The sequence below is a fragment of the Macaca thibetana genome, chromosome 4, assembly GCF_024542745.1.
Source record: "Macaca thibetana thibetana isolate TM-01 chromosome 4, ASM2454274v1, whole genome shotgun sequence".
Classification (NCBI taxonomy): domain Eukaryota; kingdom Metazoa; phylum Chordata; class Mammalia; order Primates; family Cercopithecidae; genus Macaca; species Macaca thibetana.
This window is the reverse complement of record NC_065581.1, coordinates 134197963-134220433: the sequence shown is the minus strand read 5'-3', so window position 1 is coordinate 134220433 and position 22471 is coordinate 134197963.

Here is a 22471-nt window from a genome sequence, read left to right as displayed (position 1 = left end):
ATGGGACACATACTCTTTTTTCTTAACATTTCCTTTTTTATTATTTTTTTTTAAATTTTAAGCTGTGAGATACATGTGCAAAACATACAGGTTTTTTTACATAGGTATACCTGTGCCATTGTGGTTTGCTGCACCTATTGACCTGTCCTCTTAGTTCCCTTCCCTCACCCCTCAAACCCCAACAGGCCCTGGTGTGTGTTATTCATCTCCCAGTGTCCATGTGTTCTCATTGTTCAACTACCACTTATAAGCGAGAACATGCAGTGTTTGATTTTCTGTTCCTGTGTTAGTTTGCTGAGGATGATGGCTTCTAGCTTCATCCGTGTCCCTGCAAAGGACATGGACTCATCGTTTTTTATGGCTGCATAGTATTCCATGGTGTATATGTGCCACATTTTCTTTATCCAGTCTGTCATTGATGGGCATTTGGGTTGGTTCCATGACTTTGCTATTGTAGATAGTGCTACAATAAACATATGTGTGCATGTGTCTTTATAGTAGAATGATTTATATTCCTTTCGGTATATAACCAGTAATGGGATTGCTGGGTCACATCATATTTCTGGTTGAAGATCCTTGGGGAATCACCATACTGTTTTCCATAATGGTTGGACTAATTTACATTCCCAACAGTGTAAAAGCATTCCTATTTCTCCACAGCCTCCCAGCATCTATTGTTTCTTGACTTTTTAATAATTGCCATTCTGACTGGCATGAGATGGTATCTCATTGTGGTTTTGATTTGCATTTCTCTAATGATCAGTGATATTGAGCTTTTTTTCATATGTTTGTTGACTGCATAAATGTCTTCTTTTAAGAAGTGTTTGGTCATATCCTTTGCCCACTTTTTATAGGTTGCCTGTTCTCTCTGATGATAGTTTCTTTTGCTGTGCAGAAGTTCTGTAGTTGAACTAGATCCCATTTGTCAGTTTTTGCTTTTGTTGCAATTGCTTTCGGCATTTTTGTCATGAAGTCTTTACCCATGCCTGTGTCCTGAATGGTATTGTTTAGGTTTTCTTCTAGGGTTTTTATGGTTTGGGGTTTTATATTTAAGTATTTAATCCATCTTGAGTTAATTTTTGTACAAGGTGTAAGGAAGGGGTCCAGTTTTAGTTTTGTGCATATGGCTAGCCAGTTTTCCCAGCACTATTTATTGAATAGGAAATCCTTTTCCCATTGCTTGTTTTTGTCAGGTTTGTCAAAGATCAGATAGCTGTAGATGTGTGGTGTTATTTCTGAGGCCTCTGTTCTGTTCCATTTGCCTATATGTCTGTTTTGGTTCCAGTACCATGCTGTTTTGGTTACTGTAGCCTTGTAGTATAGTTTGAAGTCAGGTAGTGTGATGCCTCTGGCTTTTTTCTTTTTCCTTAGGATTGTCTTGGCTATATGGGATCTTCTTTGATTCCATATGAAATTTAAAGTAGTTTTTTTCTAATTCTGTGAAGAATATCAAATAGCTTGATGGGAACAGCATTGAATCTATAAATTACTTTGAACAATATAGCCATTTTCACAATATTGATTCTTCCTATCCACGAGGGTGGAATGTTTTTCCATTTGCTTATGCCACAGGACACATTTTCCTGGGCAACATTGCTTCTTGGTGACAATTGTTTCTGATGTTCAACTATAGCCCATCGGAAAACACCTTCTCAAAATGTAGCCCCCTAGCTATTGAAGATTCCCTAAGGAAGCAGGGAAGGAAAGGGAAGCTCCTAGAAGTCTTCAGTCAAATTAGAAGGCAGGAAGGAAAAGCAAGATGCCAGTCTCTGACCACACACACACACACACACACACACACACACACACACACACACACAGTGAGGCTGCTATTGGTAGGCAAGGAACAAAAATTGGGTAAGACAAGATCCTCAACCAAGCACTTAGGGATAAGGAAATTCCTTTCTGAATGAAGACACAGTTTTGATCACAAAAGTCTCTTCACTTTGAGGCAAGTTGTCTTTATGTGAGATATGTGGAAGGGAATTTCATCACAGGAGATCTGAAGGACTCCAGGACATTCTGTAAATGTCTTTATAAACTTGAATGTTTTAGACAACTTCTGTCTCATCTCTTTATTCATTCATTCGACTCTGAAATTTTTTATAACATAAAATCTCATCTGCAGGAGAGTTTGGTAAACATCTGGAGAAGAGCTTCCCCACATCTCCAAGAGTAAGAGGAGTCAGAACTGTTTACTAAATGCCATTTGTCTAATACCGTTGAGTTGTAACTGAAAAGCTGTTTGCAAAGAAAACATTGAAATGATGAGTTACTCTTTTTCTCATTACATTCATTATAATTTCTGAGAATATGTTACCACGGAAAAAGACTTCATGTGAGAGAGAGGCAGAAAGGGAGAAATGGAGGTACAAGAAACAGATTTATCAGGTTAATAGCGAACAAAGAAAGAGAGGTATTATCCAAATTTGAAAGGAGTAAAATTTTGCATAAGTTGACAGTCAGGCAGGAAAAAGGGAGCTGGTAACAGTTAATCTACAGGAAGTCCTTTTGACCTAGAATTATCTTAAAACATGCACTTCTTACTGCCACTAAAAGAACTAATTATGTGATTTTCGTCCATCTGAACAAATCCTTTTTTATGCTGCTCTTTATGGCAGACTATAGTGTGAGTCAGAAATTCCAAAAGCATGATAATCTCCATCCTTTACAGCACCTGTCCCAACATGATGTTAATCATTAGGTGATAATCTTTAAAGCTGAGGGATACACACTCTCTACTATTGCATCTACAACTCCGGAGTTATGATACCAGATTAAGTTGATCAGATCATCATTACTTTTATTATTTTCAAACATTAATTTCAATGTCAAAAAATTTAGAAAAGTAAATTCCAAACAGAAAGCACTATTTTTTTTCTTTTAAGGGGCTTAAACATACTTACTGGTATTTAAATATTTATCACACTGAAAAATGTCCTGCAAGTACATCGTTTTATAGTGACTTCAGACTGATGATACATTCCAAAAACATTTGTTAAATGAGGTTTCTCTTTCACTGTTGCCAACTCACCTTTTACTCTCAGTGGTATGATAACCCTCAGAACTACAGAACAGCTTCAATCTTCATTCAGAACTATCGTACTTGAAAAGAGGAGGTTTTGTTTTATTGTGGTAAAATATACATAAAATAAAATTTAACATTATAGGTTGGTGCCAAGGTAATTGCGGATTTTGCCATTGAAAGTAATGTAATACTTTCTGCTATGTTTCTATCATCCCTAACAGAAACTCTTACTCACTAAACACCAACTGTCAATTATTCCATCCACTCTCTATTACCCACCAGTTCCTGGTAACCTCTAATCTACTTTCTGTTTCTGTGAATTTGCCTATTCCGAGTAACTTGTATAAGTGGAGTGGAATCATACAATATTTGTCCTGTTGTGTCTGGCTTATTTTACTCAGTACAATGTTTCAAGGTTGATGAATGCTCTAGATGTATCAGAATTTCCTTCTGTTTTAAGGCTGAGCAATATTCTATTGTATGTGTATACTACATTTTGGTTGTCCTTTCATCCATCAGTGAACGTTTGAATTGCTCCCACCTTCTGGTTACTGTATAAAATGCTTCACTGAACATTGGTGTACAATGTTTCGTTTTTAAATGTTATCATATTTACTTTCTTCTGAGTGATTGGAAGAACTTTTACAATTAACTGTTGCCTGGCCTCTTGATAAATCCAGCCCCAAATTAGTTAGGAGTATTTAGTATGTCATTTTCAAAAGTCACTGTTTGTCAAGTAGGAAAACTCACAGTGAGCAGTGAGCAGTTTGTATAGGCCCACATAGGGCAGTGACCTATATTCTGAGCCTGCACGTTAGAATGAAAACCTGCTGAGTCTTCAATCCCTGCACCAGAACAACTATATCAGACTTTGGATGTGGGATCAGACCTTGTTATTTTGCCAAACCTCCCCTGCTGATTGAGTTGTGCAGTCAGGATCTAGAACCTCTGACATGGGGAAATATGGTATCAATCATCAGAGCTGCAAGTAAAACCACTGAGGCCCTCAGAGAACTAAGAGGGAATCTTATTTTACAGCCTGCATTGTACATATAATATTAGCGTGGCTAACCTATAATTGGCCAATGAGATTAGTGTCCTTACTAGAAGAGACACCAGAGGACTTCCTCTCTTCTCAGTGCCTCTAAGGAAAGGCCATGTGAGGGCACAGCAACAATGCAGCTGTCTACAAGCCAGAAAGAAGACCTTTACTAGGAACCAACCCTATTGGACCTTAATCTACAACTCCTGCCTCCATAACAACAAGAATTTAAATTTCTGTTGTTTAAGCCACCTATGATCCTTTGTTATGGCAGTCTGAGCAGACTATGGCACTCTGGATACCTGTGACATAGTAAGAAGTACATACTTAGTTTTGGCCCCAGTTCCTGACACAGAACTCTGTGTGTGTGTGTGTGTGTGTGTGTGTGTGTGTGTGTGTGTGTGTGAGAGAGAGAGAGAGAGAGAGAGAGAGAGAGAGAGAGAGAGAGAGAGAGAGGGTCTCACTCTGTAGCCCAGGCTGGAGTGCAGTGATGTGATCACAGCTCACTGTAGCCTCCACCTCCTGGGCTCAAATGACCTTTCCGCCTTGGCCTCCTGAGTAGCTGGGATCACAGGCGTGTGCCACCATGCCTGGCTAATTTTTAAATTTTTTTGTGGAGAACGGTTCTTGCTTTGCTGTCCAGACTGGCTCCGAATCCCTGGCCTGAAGCAATCCTCCCACCTTGGCCTAAAACAGTGCTAGGATTACAGATGTGAGCTACTGCACCCAGCCCTTGTTGGGCCCCCAGATAGCTTTAGGATGGGAGCTGGTTGCCAGAGGAACTAACCATGTGATTAAAGGGTTGGAATTTTCAGCCCCATTCCTGGATCTCTAAGGAGGGGAGAAGGGCTGGAGATTGAGTTCAATTACCAATGGCCAACAATTTAATCAATCATGCCTACATAATGGAACCTCTATAAAAGCCCTAAACAATACGACTCAGACAGTTTCAGGATTGCAGAACACATGTGCATGCTGAGAGGGAGGCACGCCCCAGTTCCACGGGGACAGAAGTTCCTGTGCTCAGGACCCTTCAAGATCTCTCCCTGTGTATCTCCTTATCTAGCTGTTCATTTCTCTCCTTTGGTAATTAGCAGAGATAATAAACAAAGTCTTTTCCCAAGTTTTATGAGCCATTCGAGCAAATTATAAAACCTGAGGAAGGGGTTATAGGAACGCATGATTACTAGTCAGTTGGTCAGAAGTACTGATGGAAACAAGATACTTGCAACTGGCACCTGAAATGAAGGCAGTTGGTCTTGTGGGACTGAGCCTGTGGAATCTGACTTGACTCCAGCTAGTTACTATAGGAATTGAATTCAATTGTAGGATACCTAGTTAGTATCTGGAAGGTTGGAGAACTGGTTGTTGGCATGGACACAACCCACACATTTGCTGCCAAAAGTGTTATGAGTAAAAACAGCTTGGAATATTAAACTGACCTTCAAAGGAAAAAAAAAAAAAAGCCAATAAAATGATGTTATCTTGCCAGGACCTTCCAAGGAGCCTCAGAATTGTCTCTTAAGGGAAGGAAAAGGGGAACAGTTGATCGACTCACCATCTCCTGTCCCAACCGGGCAAGGCGACTGTCCATGGGGCACTGATTCCCTCACACTTCCAGTGTGCACACTCGCTTGAATGCCAGGTAGGTCTCTGCAGACATCCCACCCTATGCTATCCCAGGGTAGGATAGTCCCAGGATAAAACATGATAGTTAAACAGTACAACTGGACCGAGCTCAATGGCTCATGCCTGTAATCCCAACACTTTGGGAGGTTGAGGTGGGAGGATCACTTGAGGCCAGGAGTTCAAGACCAACCCGGGCAACATAGTGAGACCCCGTCTCTACAAAACAAACAAACAAACCAAAAAACAAACAAACTAAACTAACTGGATGTGATGGTGGTGCACACTTGTAGTCTTAGCTACTCGGGAGGCTGAGGTGGGAGGATTGCTTGAGCCCAGGAGGCTGAGATTGCAGTGAGCACCATTGCCCTCCAGCCTGGGCAACAGATTGAGACCCTGTCTCAAAAAAAAAAAAACTGAGGAAACTTGTTCTTGGGTGATAAGACATGAAGCTCTTTGCAACAGGTGTGACTGGACTAAAGACAGGCAAAAGGATGTGAGGCCAGGCACAGGAGATGGTCAATGTGTGGACCCTCTAAAGACTCCAATCAGGTCTATGAGTTCCAGTCCCCACTCCTAGCTCTAGTCACAGTCTTCACTTGAACACCCTACCTCCATTCTAAACCTTGATGGCTAAAGTTTGATTTTATTAAGAGAGCTTATCAAGAGGTTTCTTGTAATATACCGTTTCTCCCTTGTCTACCATACTTTCTCCAAGTGACACATAGTTTGGAAATTCAGGTCAGTTATTTAAAAAACAAAAATAGTAGCTAAGTACAGAGAGTTGTGTGGGAAGCACTTCAACTTCCAGACAACATAAGGCTTAGCGCTGTGACACATTTGAAGATAAGTTCTTATTTTTCATCTTTTAGCATGCAGTCATTTGGAGTCCTTCTCTACTGATGGCTGAAATTACTCATCTAAGGAGAGCCAAATCTGCTCCATCCAGAAATGAAACCCACATAACACTTTATCATCTTTCAGACTCTTGACATTAACATATTTTAAATATTTACCTTTTAGTTTTATATTTATTTTGACATTTTATTATATTGCCTGCATGTCCTTTCTGTTCATCTACAACTATATTTTCTTTTTTTCTTAGATCAGGGATTGGCAAATGATAACCCACTGCCTTGTTTTTGTATGATTTGCAAGATAAGAATGGTTTTTACATTTTAAGTGGTTTCTAGAATGTCAAAAAAATAATATTTTGTGTTACATGAAAGCTATGTGAAATTCAAATTTAAGCCCGTCTATAAAGTTTCATGGGAACATGGCCATGTTCATTCATTCACATATTTTGTATGGTTGCTTTTGCACTGCAAGGGAGAGTTAAGTCATTGCAACAAAGACCATATGGCCCTAAAATCCTAAAATGTTCACAATCTGGCCCTTCACAGAAAAGTTTGCTGACCCCTGCGCCAGATGACAAAAGGATACTTGTTTAGTTTCCTTCATGTATTATCTAGCCTTAGGCTTCCAGGCACTTGAAACTACTTTCTAATGAAGATAATAATTCATATGTGTCACTAGAATTGGTTTTGACAAGGCCACTCAAAATCTATTAGCTAGGAAATGGTTTTACTGAAGTTTTTTTATAATCTACAAATCAAGTACATAGTGTATATGAAATGAATGTTTATCAGATAAATTAATGAGTGAATAACTGGCAAATCTGGTAGTGTGTGACCTCAGCAAGAAGCCAAGGAAAAGCATACTTGTTTCTGCTTCACATTTGCACAAAGCTTGATGACACGCACTTCAAGAAGCATATTCTTATCTTAGATTACAAAGTCTTTCACAATGACTGTATAGGAGTTAAAGTGGCAGGAAAAACACCCTCTTCCTAGAGGTAATAGCATAGAATAACAGAACTGGATGGGAAACATTTCAGGCAGCTGCTGACTTTAAGCAGGACTACACTGGAATCATTCCCAAAAGATTAATTTGCTGTTTAATACTAATAATTAGGCCAGGTGCACTGGCTCACGCCTGCAATCCCAGCACTTTGGGAGGCCAAGGTGGGTGGATCACCTGAGATCAGGAGTTCAAGACCAGTCTGGCCAACATGGTGAAACCCCCTCTCTACTAAAAATAACAAAAATTAGCTGGGCGTGGTGGTGTGCACCTGTAGTCCCAGCTACTTGGTAGGCTGAGACAGGAGAACAGCTTGAACCCAGGAGGTGGAGGTTGCAGTGAGCCGAGATCATGACACTGCACTCCAGCCTGGGCGACAAAACAAAACAAAAAACAAAACAAAACAAAAAACAAAACAAAACAAAACAAACAAACAAAAACCTAATAATTATCCAGAGACACAACTTCCTGTGCTTAGATATTTCAGAATATCACAACTAAACTCTTAAAAAGTTCTTAAGACTGGACGCCGTGGCTCCCACCTATAATCCCAGCGCTTTGGGAGGCTGAGACAGGCAGATTGCCTGAGCTCAGGAGTTCAAAACTAGCCTGCGCAACATGACATAACCTCATCTCTACAAAAAATGCAAACATTTGCTGGGCTTGGTGATGTGTGCCTGCAGTCCCAGCTTCTTGGGAGGCTGAGGCAGGGGAATCACTAGAACCCATGAGGTGGAGGCTGCAGTGAGTCATGTTTGCACCACTGCAATCCAGCCTGGGTGACAGTGTGTATTAGTTTGTTTTTATGCTGTTGATAAAGACATACCTGAAACTGGGAAGAGAAAGAGGTTTAATTGGACTTACAGTTCCACATGACTGGGAATCATGGTGAGAGGTGAAAGGCACTTCTTATATTGGCGACAAGAGAAAAATGAGGAAGAAGCAAAAGCAGAAACCCCTGATAAACCCATCAGATCTCATGAGACTTATTCACTATCATGAGAATAGCCCAGGAAAAATCAGTCCCCATGATTTAATTACCTCCCCCTAAGTCCCTCCCACAACACATGGGAATTCTGGGAGATACAACTCAAATTGAGATTTCAGTGGGGACACAGTCAAACTATATCAGAGCGAGACCCCATCTTGAAAGAAGGGAAGAAAGAAAGGAAGGAAGGAAGGAAGGAAGGAAGGAAGGAAGGAAGGAAGGAAGGAAGGAAGGAATCCAAATGAGGATTCTGATTGAGCTGGAAAGTGCACTGGAGCTTTTTAAAACAGGTGCACAAAGATTTTATTTTTCTAAAAATGTGCTTCATTAGAAGTAATGATTTATCATGTCAATCATATATTACAAATTACTTTGCCCAATGATATAAGAAAAACACATAGCTTTTTCTAAGCAAGCTTATTTGATCAGAGGTTAAGAGAACTGCCCAGCTCTGCCTGTTTTATACTAGAAGGTAAAGACCTAGGGGGAAAGCCCACTTAAATAGGTATTAATTATTGCAAATCTCTGAAAAAAAAAGCACTTGATTTTAACCATTATTAATACATTTTAGCATATGTTTTTCATAAAGGGGCCATTGTTTTGTTTTAGATGTAATTTAAGACTTTGTTTTATTTCTTTTTATCTTGAGTTTGAGGGCAATATTTTGGCTGGTCTGTAAAGGTTTTTATCCCAACTACTCAATATGCTATGGTAGGGTGAAAGCAGCCACGAACAATATGTAAATGAATGGGCATGCCTGTATTCCAAAGAATCTTTACTTACAAAACAAATGTCCAGTCTGCAGATTCTAGTCTTCTGACTCCCATTCTATACCAATAAGTAAGGATCACAGGAGCCCCTTACATTTACACAGAAGTGTAAGCAGTACACAATAGTCCTGTCTCAGAGCTATGCCAAGTCTCTAGCTCTCAGTCTTAATCTAGCCCTTAGGAACTTTGATAGTCTTGTCATCCTGTAGGGCTTCACACTGGCCCACTACATTAGTGACATAATGATGACTGGAACAAGTGAGAGGAATTTACATTCTTTATGCTTCTTAAGATGTGTGATAGAAGGCAGAAAATATTCTCCCAACAAACCTCAGGGCCTGCCAACTTGATAAAGTGTCTAGGAATCTAATGGTTTGAGACGTGTCAAGATATCTCACGGAAAAACTAAATTTCTGCAACTTGCATCCCCTGTCATTAAGAACAACCCCAAACTCATGCTATATACAGTCTCAAAAAATTACCTGACGACCTTGAGGGTAATAAGTCATATATGATTTGTTGGTGCTCAGCACTATTTCTATTTCCCTTCATACTCTCTCCTTCATGTCAGGGACTGATGAATAAGAACTGTATTTTCATAGTCCCTGCAAACCAAATACAGTTTTGATTCTGCCCATAAGGTGTACTTGTGCTTGAATTACAAGGCAGGAGAGAGAATCCATTCCTCTTTCTTCAGTTGTATTGGTGGACATGTGGACTTAAGAAGATGTAACTTTTTTTTTTTTTTTTTTTTTTTTTTTTTTTTTTTTTTTTGAGACAGGGTCTCATTCCACCACCCAGACTGGAGTGCAGTGGGACGACCATAGCTCACTGTGGCCTCGACCTCCTAACCTCAAGTGATCCTACCACCTCAAGCCTCTCAAATTGCTGGGATTACAGATGTTAGCCACTGCACCCTGGCCAAAGTTGTGAATTTTTGCAGCAACTTCTGTATTCCCCTGTATCGTTCACACCAGGACTTCAGGGCAATGATGACTATTGATTTCGGTCTCTTATATCTTCCTGACTTCTGCACAAAAGCAAGAAGTTTCAGATTCTTTGAACTTCAGTGAATGTGAAAGCTGGTGGCAACTACACCGACTTTCATTCCTTATGCCCTTGCAAAAATTTGTAAGTACAGTACTTATATCTAATTTTCTGTAAATTAAAGACCTTTATCTTTTTTTTTTTTTTTTTTTTTTTTTTTTGAGACGGGGTCTCGCTCTGTCACCCAGGCTGGAGTGCAGTGGCCGGATCTCAGCTCACTGCAAGCTCCGCCTCCCGGGTTCACGCCATTCTCCTGCCTCAGCCTCCCGAGTAGCTGGGACTACAGGCGCCCACCACCTCGCCCGGCTAGTTTTTTGTATTTTTTAGTAGAGACGGGGTTTCACCGGGTTCGCCAGGATGGTCTCGATCTCCTGACCTTGTGATCCGCCCGTCTCGGCCTCCCAAAGTGCTGGGATTACAGGCTTGAGCCACCGCGCCCGGCCATAAAGACCTTTATCTTTAAATATTTAAATTGACTTCCATTTTTCTGGTTGAGACTTGACTGCTTGCAAGAATGAAAAAATTCAGTTTTGCATTTTCTATAATATTTAATATTTCTTGATGAAATGCAACAGGATAAATGGCTAGATTTTTTTAATACCATATTCTAATCATTTTATTTGTCATAAAGCCCTTCACGACATCATTATATTTATTGTAATGGCACAGATCATTCCTGTTTGTGTCTAAACCTCAAGCAAACTAGTCCTCCTAAAGGATTAGTACAGGGTATTAGCACTCACTACCATCTGGCTGTCTGTTACAAAGATATAAACAAGATATTAGTTGAGATAAACAATTCTTGTTGTTTTAATATCATACACAATTTGATTCTATGTCCCGGGGCCACTTGGGCATCATCTTTCGATAAATAACCTCATGAGTTTAGATAATAGTAAAATGTTGTAAAATAATTAGAAAGTGATATATTTTGAATATTTATTACATTTTTAAAATTAACACCTTATTGAGATACAATTCACATACCATACAAATCATCCATTTAAAGTATACAATTCAACAGTTTTTAGAATATTTATAGAGTTTTGTAGCCATCACCACAATCTAATTTTAGAACATTTTCATCATTCCAAAGATAAAACCCTGTAACTCTTAGCAGTCACACCCCTCTCCCAGCCCTAGGCAAATACCTCTCTACTTTCTGTACCTATGGATTTGCTATACTGGACATTTCTAATTTCCCCACACCCTTGCCAGCATTTTTTATTGTCTGTCTTTTAAAATTATAGCCAACCTAGTGCTTGTGAAGTGGTATCTCATTATGGCTTTGATTTGCAGTTCCCCAAAAGCTAACGATGCTGAGCATCTTTTCTGGTGCTTATTGGCCATTTGTATATCTTCTTGGTGAAATGCCTATTCAAATCCTTTATCTCTTTTTGTTTGGATTTGTTTGTTTGTTTTGAGACTGAGTCTCACTCTGTCATCCATGCTAGAGTGCAGTGGTATGATCTTGACTCACTGCAACCTCTTCCACTCAGGTTCAAGTGATTCTCCTGCCTCAGCCCCCTGAGCACCTGGGACTACAAGTGCACACCATCAAGCTGAGCTAATTTTTGTGTTTTTAGTAGAGGCAGGGTTTCACCATGCAGGCTGGTCTCGAACTTCTGATGTCAGGTTATCTGCCCGCCTCAGCCTCCCAAAATGTAGGGAATATAGGCATGAACCACTGTACCCAAAATCCTTTATCTGTTTTGTAATTGAATTTTGTGTTATTATTGAATTATAGGAGCTTTTAATATACATCCTGGATACACGTTTCTATCAGATATAAGAGGGGACTTCAAAAAGTTCGTGGAAAAATTGAATTAAAAGACAAAAATTATAAATGTAAACTTTATTTCTCAACATCAGCTCCATCAAAGTCAAGACACTTTTGGAAGCCAAAATACCAGCCACTTATTTAGTCCATCTCTAAATAATTGAGATTCCTGGGAATTTAACTATGTCAATGTAGTCTTTTTTACATTATTAACTGAAGAAAAATGGATGCCTTTTAAAGGTTTTTTTTTATTTTGCTCTGTTTAGTTATAGAGACAGAGTCTCACTCTGTTACCCAGGCTGGACTGCAGTGGTACAACCATAGCTCTCTGTAATCTCAACCTGCTGGGCTCAAACAATCCTCTTACCTCAGCCTCCAGAGTAGCTGGGACTATAGGCATATGCCACAATGCCTAGCTAATTTTAATTTGTTTTGTTTTTGTTCTTTGTTTTTTGTTTTTTGGAGATGGAGTCTTACTCCATTGCTCAGACTGGAGTGCAGTGGTGCGATCTGGGCCCACTGCAACCTCCGCCTCCCGGGTTCAAGCAATTCTCCTGCCTCAGCCTCCAGAGTAGCTGGGATTACAGGTGCCCAATACCAGGTCCTGCTAATTTTTTTTTTTTTTTGTATTTTTAGTAGAGATGGGGTTTCAGCATGTTGACCAGGCTGGTCTTACACTCCTGACCTCAAGTGATCCACCCATCTCGGCCTCCTAAAGTGCTGGGATTATAGGTGTGAGCCACTGCATTCAGCCAACAGTTTTATTTGTAAAGTTTAGACTGGATAACAACAACATAAAGACATGTAACTAATAAAAGCCAACAGGAGATTGTCCAGGTGTGGTGGCTCACTCCTGTAATCCCAGCACTTTGGGAGGCTGAGATGGGCAGATCACTTGAGGTCAGGGGTTTGAGACCAGCCTGGACAATATGGTGAAACCCCACCTCTTACAAAAAACAAACAAACAAACAAACAAATAGCCAGGCATGGTGGCAGGCACCCGTAATCCCAGCTACTCAGGAGGCTGAGGCAAGAGAATCGCTTGAACCTCGGAGGCAGAGATTGCAGTGAGCTGAGATCACGCCACTGCACTCCAGCCTGGGTGACAGAGGGAGGCTCCATCTCAAAAAAAAAAAAAATTGTTTTTGTAGCAATGGGTTCTCGCCATGTTGTCCAAGTTGGTCTCAAGCTCCTGGCCTCAAACAATGCTTCCACTTGGGCTTCCAAAGCACTGGGATTATACGCACGAGCCACTGTGCCCTCAACTTTAATTTTTCAATCAGGAGTGTGTAAGCTGAACCAATTGAGATGCCTATGGTATTGATATTGTTTCTGCTGTTATTTGTCAATCCTTTTCAGTTGGGGCAAGAGCAAGATTAATTTTTTTCCTTGAAAATGGATGTGATGGCCTCCCACTGTAGGCTTTTTCTTTAATATTGTCTCATCCCTTCTTAAACCAAGTTATCCATTTGTAAACTAATGATTTATTTGAGAAATTGTTCTTGTTAACCTTTTGTAAATCATTAATGATTTCACCATTCTCTCACCAAAACTTCACAATAAATTTGATGTTTATTCTTGCTTTAATTTTAGCAGAAGTCATATTGCTCTGATAGAAACTCTTTTCAAACTGATGTCTTAGTCTTCTTACAGTCCCAGTGTAGATTCTCTTCAGATATTTTATAACAAGTTAGTATGACTTTATTTTGGTGCAAAAACAACTTGAAATTTGTGCATAATTTTTTCATAATATGCATTTTCCGTGAACTTTTTGAACCTTTGTATGATTTGCAAATATTTTCTTCCATTATGTCGGCTGTACTTTCACTTTCTTGATAGTGTCCTTTGAAGGATGAAACTTTTAAATTTTGATTTATGTATTTATTTTTGTTTTAGCTATATTTTTTTGAGATGAAGTTTCGCTTTTGTTGCCCAGGCTGGAGTGCAACGGCGCAATCTTGGCTAACTGCAATCTCCACCTCCTGGGTTCAAGCGATTCTCCTGCCTCAGCCTCCTGAGTAGCTGGGATTACAGGCATGCACCACCATGCCCGGATAATTTTTTATATTTTTAGTAGAGACAGAGTTTCTCCATGTTGGTCAGGCTGGTCTTGAACTCAAGACCTCAAGTAATCTGCCCGCCTTGGCCTCCCAAAGTGCTAGGATTACAGGCCTGAGCCACCATGCCCGGCCTATTTATTTTTTCTTTTGTGGTTTGCACTTTTGATGTCATGATTTTAAAAATCATTGCCTAAACACCAAAAGCAACGGCAGCAAAAGCCAAAATTGACAAATGGGATCTCATTAAACTAAAGAGCTTCTGCACAGCAAAAGAAACTACCATCAGAGTGAACAGGCAACCTACAGAATGGGAGAAAATGTTTGCAATCTACTCATCTGACAAAGTGCTAATATCCAGAACCTACAAAGAACTCAAACAAATTTACAAGAAAAAAACAAACAACCCCATCAAAAAGTGGGCAAAGGATATGAACAGACATTTCTCAAAAGAAGACATTCATACAGCCAACAGGCACATGAAAAAATGCTCATCATCACTGGCCATCAGAGAAATGCAAATCAAAACCACAATGAGATACCATCTCACACCAGTTAGAATGGCGATCATTAAAAAGTCAGGAAACAACAGGTGCTGGAGAGGATGTGGAGAAATAGGAACACTTTTACACTGTTGGTGGGATTGTAAACTAGTTCAACCATTATGGAAAACAGTATGGCGATTCCTCAAGGATCTAGAACTAGATGTACCATATGACCCAGCCATCCCATTACTGGGTATATACCCAAAGGATTATAAATTATGCTGCTATAAAGACACATGCACACGTATGTTTATTGCGGCACTATTCACAATAGCAAAGACTTGGAACCAACCCAAGTGTCCATCAGTGACAGATTGGATTAAGAAAATGTGGCACATATACACCATGGAATACTATGCAGCCATAAAAAAGGATGAGTTTGTGTTCTTTGTAGGGACATGGATGCAGCTGGAAACCATCATTCTTAGCAAACTATCACAAGAACAGAAAACCAAACACCGCATGTTCTCACTCATAGGTGGGAACTGAACAATGAGATCACTTGGACTCAGGAAGGGGAACATCACACACCGGGGCCTATCATGGGGAGGGGGGAGGGGGGAGGGATTGCATTGGGAGTTATACCTGATGTAAACGACGAGTTGATGGGTGCAGCACACCAACATGGCACAAGTATACATATGTAACAAACCTGCACGTTATGCACATGTACCCTACAACTTAAAGTATAATAATAATAAATAAATTAAAAAAAAAAGAAAAAAAAAAAAAGAAAATGTACACTACCTGACAAAAAAAAAATCATTGCCTAATCCAAAGCAGAGAGATTGACTCCTATGTTTTCTTCCAAGAGCTTTATAGTTACCATTGTTTTAAATATAATTTATTTAATCATGTCTCCATAATTTTAATTTGTAATAATAGCTGGACTTAATAACCAGCACTCAAGATTCCTGAAAGTTTAAAAGTTGACTCTTGCAATCTGGTATAAGCCAGCTCTAGCACACCACTGAAGGTGGATGGTGCTGGGTGGGCCTGGTAGAAAGACAGACTAAACCTCTGACACTGGGACTGATAGGGATGAGAAAGAAGCTGCTAGTCACTCACCCATGAAGGCAGAGTTGTCCAGTGGAATCTAACCCCAATCTGAAAACTGATCTTCCTAAAAGAAACTAAAAAACTAATCTAAGGCTAATCCCATGTGGAATCTTAGGTGTGTTTCCAGAAACTGTAGTTAAGACACACCAATTTGAATGGGATTCCTGAGGACTAACTCAGAAGACACATTGAGGTGTTGAGGTAGTGGTGGTGGCAGCATTAGATTAATACACTGTAGAAGTCCCCAAGAATTTAGGTAACAGGGAACTAGATTCTAGCCTCAGAGAAAGAACACTGGTAGGAAATTAATGTGGTAGTGTGCCCAAGTCATTAGATTGAGCTTAGAGCAAGGTCTTGTACTCTGTCACTGGAGAGATCGCCAGTTTTTGCAGAGTATGAAAGCAAAGCCACATGATACTAACTACTCTGAACTAGACCCACATACTGATGAGGAACACTGAAACTTCAAGGAGACACCAAGAATACCAGATGACAGAGTCAGCAGGAATGAAAGATTGAAGGATATCTAGTTCTGATGGAATAGCATTTGAGATACTCTGAATGACCCCACTCCCAATACCTTCTCTCCTACTGGCCCCCTGAAAAAACTTCGAAGTACTGAATACACTGTATAAATAATACGTTAAATGCTTTTATATAGGCGGCAAAAATGTAAGGAATCTATGGAAACAACAACAAAGAAAAAAAGAAAAGACTCCCAAAAGGTAAATGATTTCTGAGGCACGTTTTCACCCTGAGGGTCAACCTAAGGGACCTTGAATTTACATTTTGGAAAATGGTGTGCAGAGGATAACAGATCGGCCTATGGTGAGGAATCTAATAGGTGATCCCTGCATAGGGCTAAGTTTCTAATGGCAACACTCTCAGTATACACGTGAGCAAGAAATAAGTCTATCTAAAGAAGAAGACATTGAAAACTTGCCTCTCTCAACCTTTGCCCTGGGAGAACAGGAAAAAAAAAATCCTCTGAGAATTCATAAACTCTACCAACCACTTATGTGGGTCTAAACCCAGATTCAAGCTGGTGATGCATAGCGTTGCAAAATTTAGTAAATAAAAATAGAGCATTCCTAGTTAAATTTCAGATAAACAATGAATAATTTTTGGTATAAGTATGTCCCAAATATTGCACAAAAAATTACTTCTTATTTATTTGAAATGTAAACATAACTGGGTGTCCTGTATTCTATTTGGCAACCCTACCAATGTAGTATGAAACAACAAGTAAGGAATTTAAGTTGTTCCAGGTTAATAGTGCCCCCTGGTGACACAAATAAAACGATATTCTTTTTGGAGGAATGCAACTTCAAACCAGGCTTCAAAGAATTTCCTCAGATAAAGGTCCAATACAAGCTCACACACACAAAAATCACAAAACATATAAGAAATAAGGGTAATGTAAGTATGAACCACAAAGAAAGCCAGAAAGATTATTATAATAAAATATGCAAATATTTCAGATATTAGAATGATCAAATATAGACTAGAAAATAATGTGGTTAGTATGTTTAAAAAAGTAAGAAACCTGAAAACATGAACAATAGACTAGAAAAAAATTCAAGTAGATTTGAAAAAGAACCAAATGGATGGCCTAGGAATGAAAAATATAATACTTGAAGTTCAAAACTCAAAAGCTGGAGAAATAGCATATTAGACAAAGCTGAAGAAAGGATTAGTGAACTGGAAGAAACATTTAATGGACTTGTTTAAAATTATGCTCAGAGAAGCAAAGAGATGGAAAATAGAGTAGTCTCTCTTTATCTGAAGGGAATATGTTCTAAGACCCCCCAGTGGAAGCCTGAAACTGCAAATAGTACTAAATCTTACATATATAGGACTGTTTTTTCCTATACATATGTACCTATGGTAAAGTTTAATTTATAAATTGGGCACAGTAAGAGATTAACACAAATAACTAAAAGTAAAACAGAACAAGTATAACAATATACGGTAATAAAAATTACGTGAATGTGGTCTTTCCCTCTCTTTCAAAATATCTCCTTTTTTTTTTTGTTTTTGAGACAGAATCTCACTCTGTTGCCCAGACTGGAGTACAGGGGTGCAATCTTGGCTCACTGCAACTTCTGCCTCTAGGGTTCAAGTGATTCTCGTGCCTCAGCCTCCCAAGTAGCTGGGATTATAGGCATGTGCCACCATACCTGGCTAATTTTTGTGTTTTTAGTAGAGAAAAGAGTTCACTATGTTGGCCAGGCTGCTCTCGAATTCCTGACCTCAAGTGATGCCTCTGCCTCAACTCCCAAAGTGCTGGGATTACAGGTGTGAGCCATCACACCTGGCCTCTTTCAAAATATTAAGATATTTTGTACTGTTCTGTGAGTAACTGAACATGGAAAGTGAAACTACGGAGAAGGGGGAACTACTGTATAGAAAGTCTAAAGGGAATTGAGGACAAAGTCAGACTTCCTAACATAATTAGAGTTCTAGAAGAAGGAAAGAAAAAGATTATGGGGAAATAGACAATAACAAAATAGAAAATGAGTGCTTTTTCTAAATTTTTGAGAGATACCAATTTTCAGAATCAGGAAGCCAAATGTTTTCAAGCAGGATAAGTAAAATAAATTCATGCTTAGATCGCTAAAACTATAAAGCTCCAAAGATAAAGAGATGATTTTTAAGAATTGTCAGAGAGAAGAGATATTATAATAGCATATAGTTCAGGGCAGTAATCAAAGCTAGAATTTTTGAAGGTCCTTGTGTTATCTGGGGAGCGGGTAAAGATATTAACTTTAGATTTTCTTAAGTATCCCTCTTAATTATTTAGGATAACTCCTTTAAAACAATCAACATAGAGAATATCACTTCCAAATTAGAAGAGGAGAAAAAATGGAACGGAGAGGTTGCAGGAGGACTCAATCAATCCAAAATAAGTCAAATAAGTCGGAGAGGGGTCGACAAACAAGAGCCCAGTAATTGTGGAGAGTATACCAGAGGTCAGGGTGGAGGGATATAAAGTGCTAAGCCCTCCAGACAGTGGAATGAAGCCAATGATGCATTTCTTCCTTTTGTCAGATTACATCAAAGTCTTGGGGACAAATACTTTGAGATTCAACCCTGTGATCTATGAAAGTCACATTTCCACAGAGAAAATGAGGCAAATATTGATTAAGAAAAAAGAGTAGGCTGGGCATGGTGGCTTATACCTGTAATCCCAGCACTTTGGGAGGCCGAGACAGGCAGATCACCTGAGATCAGGAGTTCGAGACCAGCCTGGGCAACATGGCAAAACCCTGTCTCTACTAAAAATATAAAAAATTAGCTAGGTATGGTGGCACACACCTGTAGTCCCAGCTACTCTGGAGGCAGAGACACAGGAATCCCTTGAACCCAGGAGGCAGAGGTTGCAGTGAGCCGAAATTGTGCCACTGCACTCCAGCTTGGGCAACAGGGTGAGACTCTGTCTCAAAAAAAAAAAAAAAAAGGTGTAGTTTCTTGAAGGCTTTGGTCAGGAAATTGCTAGAAAATCAATTAATTTTTTTAACTATCTGGAAATTTCCTGCATTTGCCACTTCACTTTTTTAGCATAGATGAAATGAGGCCTCGGTGTGTGAGCATGGATCAGTCAGTTCATCACGTATTTTGGAAAAAAAATAAAATCTGTCCTATGTGCTAAGCAAAGTGTTAGACTCCCTTAAAGTGCTAACTATCTAGTAAGAGAATCATTTATAATGAAAGCTAAAATATTTTAACCACCTCAAAAGAGGTAAAAATAAAGCAGAGGAAGTTTTCAGAGTAGAAAGTATCCTTATTTGGTTGGAAAGATCAGATGAAGGGGACATATGAGATGGTCATAAAGTGAAGGATTGAAACTTTCCCTTCAGGTGATAGAGAAGGCGTCTTAGGTGAAGTATCATACACTAGAATATAGTTGTTGGACACCGTTTTCAAAGATAGTTAGGGAACAACAAATTATTAATTTGCTCCATTTGAAAGATGTTAGAGAATAATTAACAACAACAAAAAAAAGTGTATAGAAATGAATTGTGGCAGGCCTCAGATCCACAGCTGAAGAGCTCATACTTAATTTTATAGGAAACTGTAATAGTATGGGAGGCCTGCCTCTAAAGCTTTTCACAGATAGCAATCTGGCTTTCAAAGTCATAACCTTAACCACTTCACCATGCTGCCCCTTGAAGAAATGAAGCCTATTTAAAAGACACAGTGAATTTTTGGCAATTTATTAGGCATTTGATAAATATTTGACCAATAGAAAAATGTCAGTATTGCTGATGATTTAGGAAAGACCAAGTAAATAATAAACCCAGTGTAGTAAGGGCTTTGGGGAAGCAGATGCTTTTTATGCTGCCTATTATTCTTTAAAAAAAAAAAAAAAAAAAAACATAAAATTTCAGGGCACTCATGTGGTCTACCTGGTAAGTGGGGGGCCTGAGGAAGCCTGTGGCTTCAATCATGTATGGTAACCGGGTGGCTGAGCACTAATCTGGGTTGTGAGGAAATAGGGGAGAGGTATGCTGGGCCACATCCCAGCGTAACACGTGTGAGATTCCTTTTAGGAACTAACCTCATTAGCTATAAGGGTCATGAAAAGGCAGCAAAGCCTGGTGCGAAGAGCTCAGCCTTCACTCGTTCACATACACCATCACACTTTTATTCAAATAAGTTTATGGCTTTTTTACTTTTTTTTTTTTTTTTTGAGACAGTGTCTTACTCTGTCGCCAGGCTGGAGAGCAGTGGCATGATCTCAGCTCACTGCAACCTCCATCTCCCAGGTTCAACGATTCTCCTGCCTCAGCCTCCTGAGTAGCTGGGATTACAAGCACGTGCCACCATGCCAGGCAAATTTTTGTATTTTTAATACAGACAGGGTTTCACCATGTTGACCAGGATGGTCTCCATCTCTTGACCTCGTGATCCGCCCACCTTGGCCTCCCAAAGTGCTGGGATTACAGGCGTGAGCCACCGTGCCTGGCCAGCTTTTTTGCTTTTAAAAGTTAAATCCATTCTAATCACCCAAGCAATGCATGGATTCATTCTCGTTTTGAGAAATTAGATTGTTATAAAGATAGTCTCATTCAACTACCAACCACTCCCCATTCCAACCCTTCCCCTCTTAATGGCTGTTATGTTTGTTGTACTTGCATTTAGACTCTGTTTTAATACTTTTACATACATATATGAACTCATTGGAAATATTGTGTGTTTAATGCAAATGATATATTGAATTGTTTAGCAATTTGTTTTCTTTGCTTAATGATGTTTTTGAGATCTGTGCATGTTAGTTACTGTAGATCAATCTATCCTCTGTAATTGCTGTATAGATTGTCATCATATGACTACCGTATTTTACTTAGGCAAAAAAAAAAAAAAAAAACAACAAAAACAAACAACCCCCCCAAAACCCCATAAAATGGAACATTCCTCCTAATTTGATAAATTTACTTTTGGTATATGTATCAAGAAAATGATACAAATGAAAGGGAAAAATTCCAAGAATATTTGTGAGTGGATTCTACTGCAAATGATCAAGATTTGGGGACTGGTTAAACAAATGATTGCATATTAATACAATAAAGCATTATAATATAATACAAATTATTCTATATATAAAATACCTATTTGAGATAGATATTTGAAAGATATTAATTATAAGTGACACAGCAGTATTATATATTGTTTATATATATAAATCATGTCTATAAAATTTACTGTTACTCTGAAGTGATAAAGAATGAAAAAAATCAGAGGACCTTGGGTAATTCTTTCTTTCTTTCTTTCTTTCTTTCTTTCTTTCTTTCTTTCTTTCTTTCTTTCTTTCTTTCTTTCTTTCTTTCTTTCTTTTCTTTGAAATGGAGTCTCACTCTGTCACTTGGGCTAGAGTGCAGTGGCTCGACCATAGCTCACTGCAGTCTCTACCTCCCTGGGCTCAGGTGATTCTCCCACCTCAGCCTCCTAAGTAGCTGGGACTACAGGTGCACACCACCACGCCTGGCTAATTTTTGCACTTTTTGTAGGGATTGGATTTGTCATGTTGCCCAGGTTGGTCTCGAACTCCTGAGCTCAAGGGATCCACTTGCCTTGGCCCCACAAAGTGCTAGGATTACAGGCATGAGTCACCATGCCTGCCTGGTAGTTAATACTTTATAGTAAAGGGATTTTTGCAGTTTGGTTGACTATAATTATTTTGTCTTTCACTATATTACTAGATCAATAGACAATGAAGATACTTGTCATTTGAAACCACACAATATTTAGGCAAGGAGCTTTTAGGTGGACTGTGTATTCAAATAGATGACCATCTGTAAGGAAATATGTTACTGTATAAGGGAGAATACACTCAAATTTCCTCCCACTCTGATTCTATTTCTCTCTAGTACTCTTAAATTTTTTCTATTTTTTCCACTTCTTAAATCTTCTAATTCTTACGATATTCAAAGAAAACCTCATAGTGTAATTGTCAATTATACTCTAATTGGAATGCAAATAAGATTAGCATTGCCAGTGTAAGCCTGTGTGATGCCTGTTTTAAATATCAATTGCACAACTAAAAAACGAGGAATACTTATGCCAAATAAGCAATGAGATGACTAAATTGAATAAGATGTAAAATCTGCTAGGCCGGATATTAATATCCTATTACTATAATCTATGTTAATATCTTCCTGAAAAAAC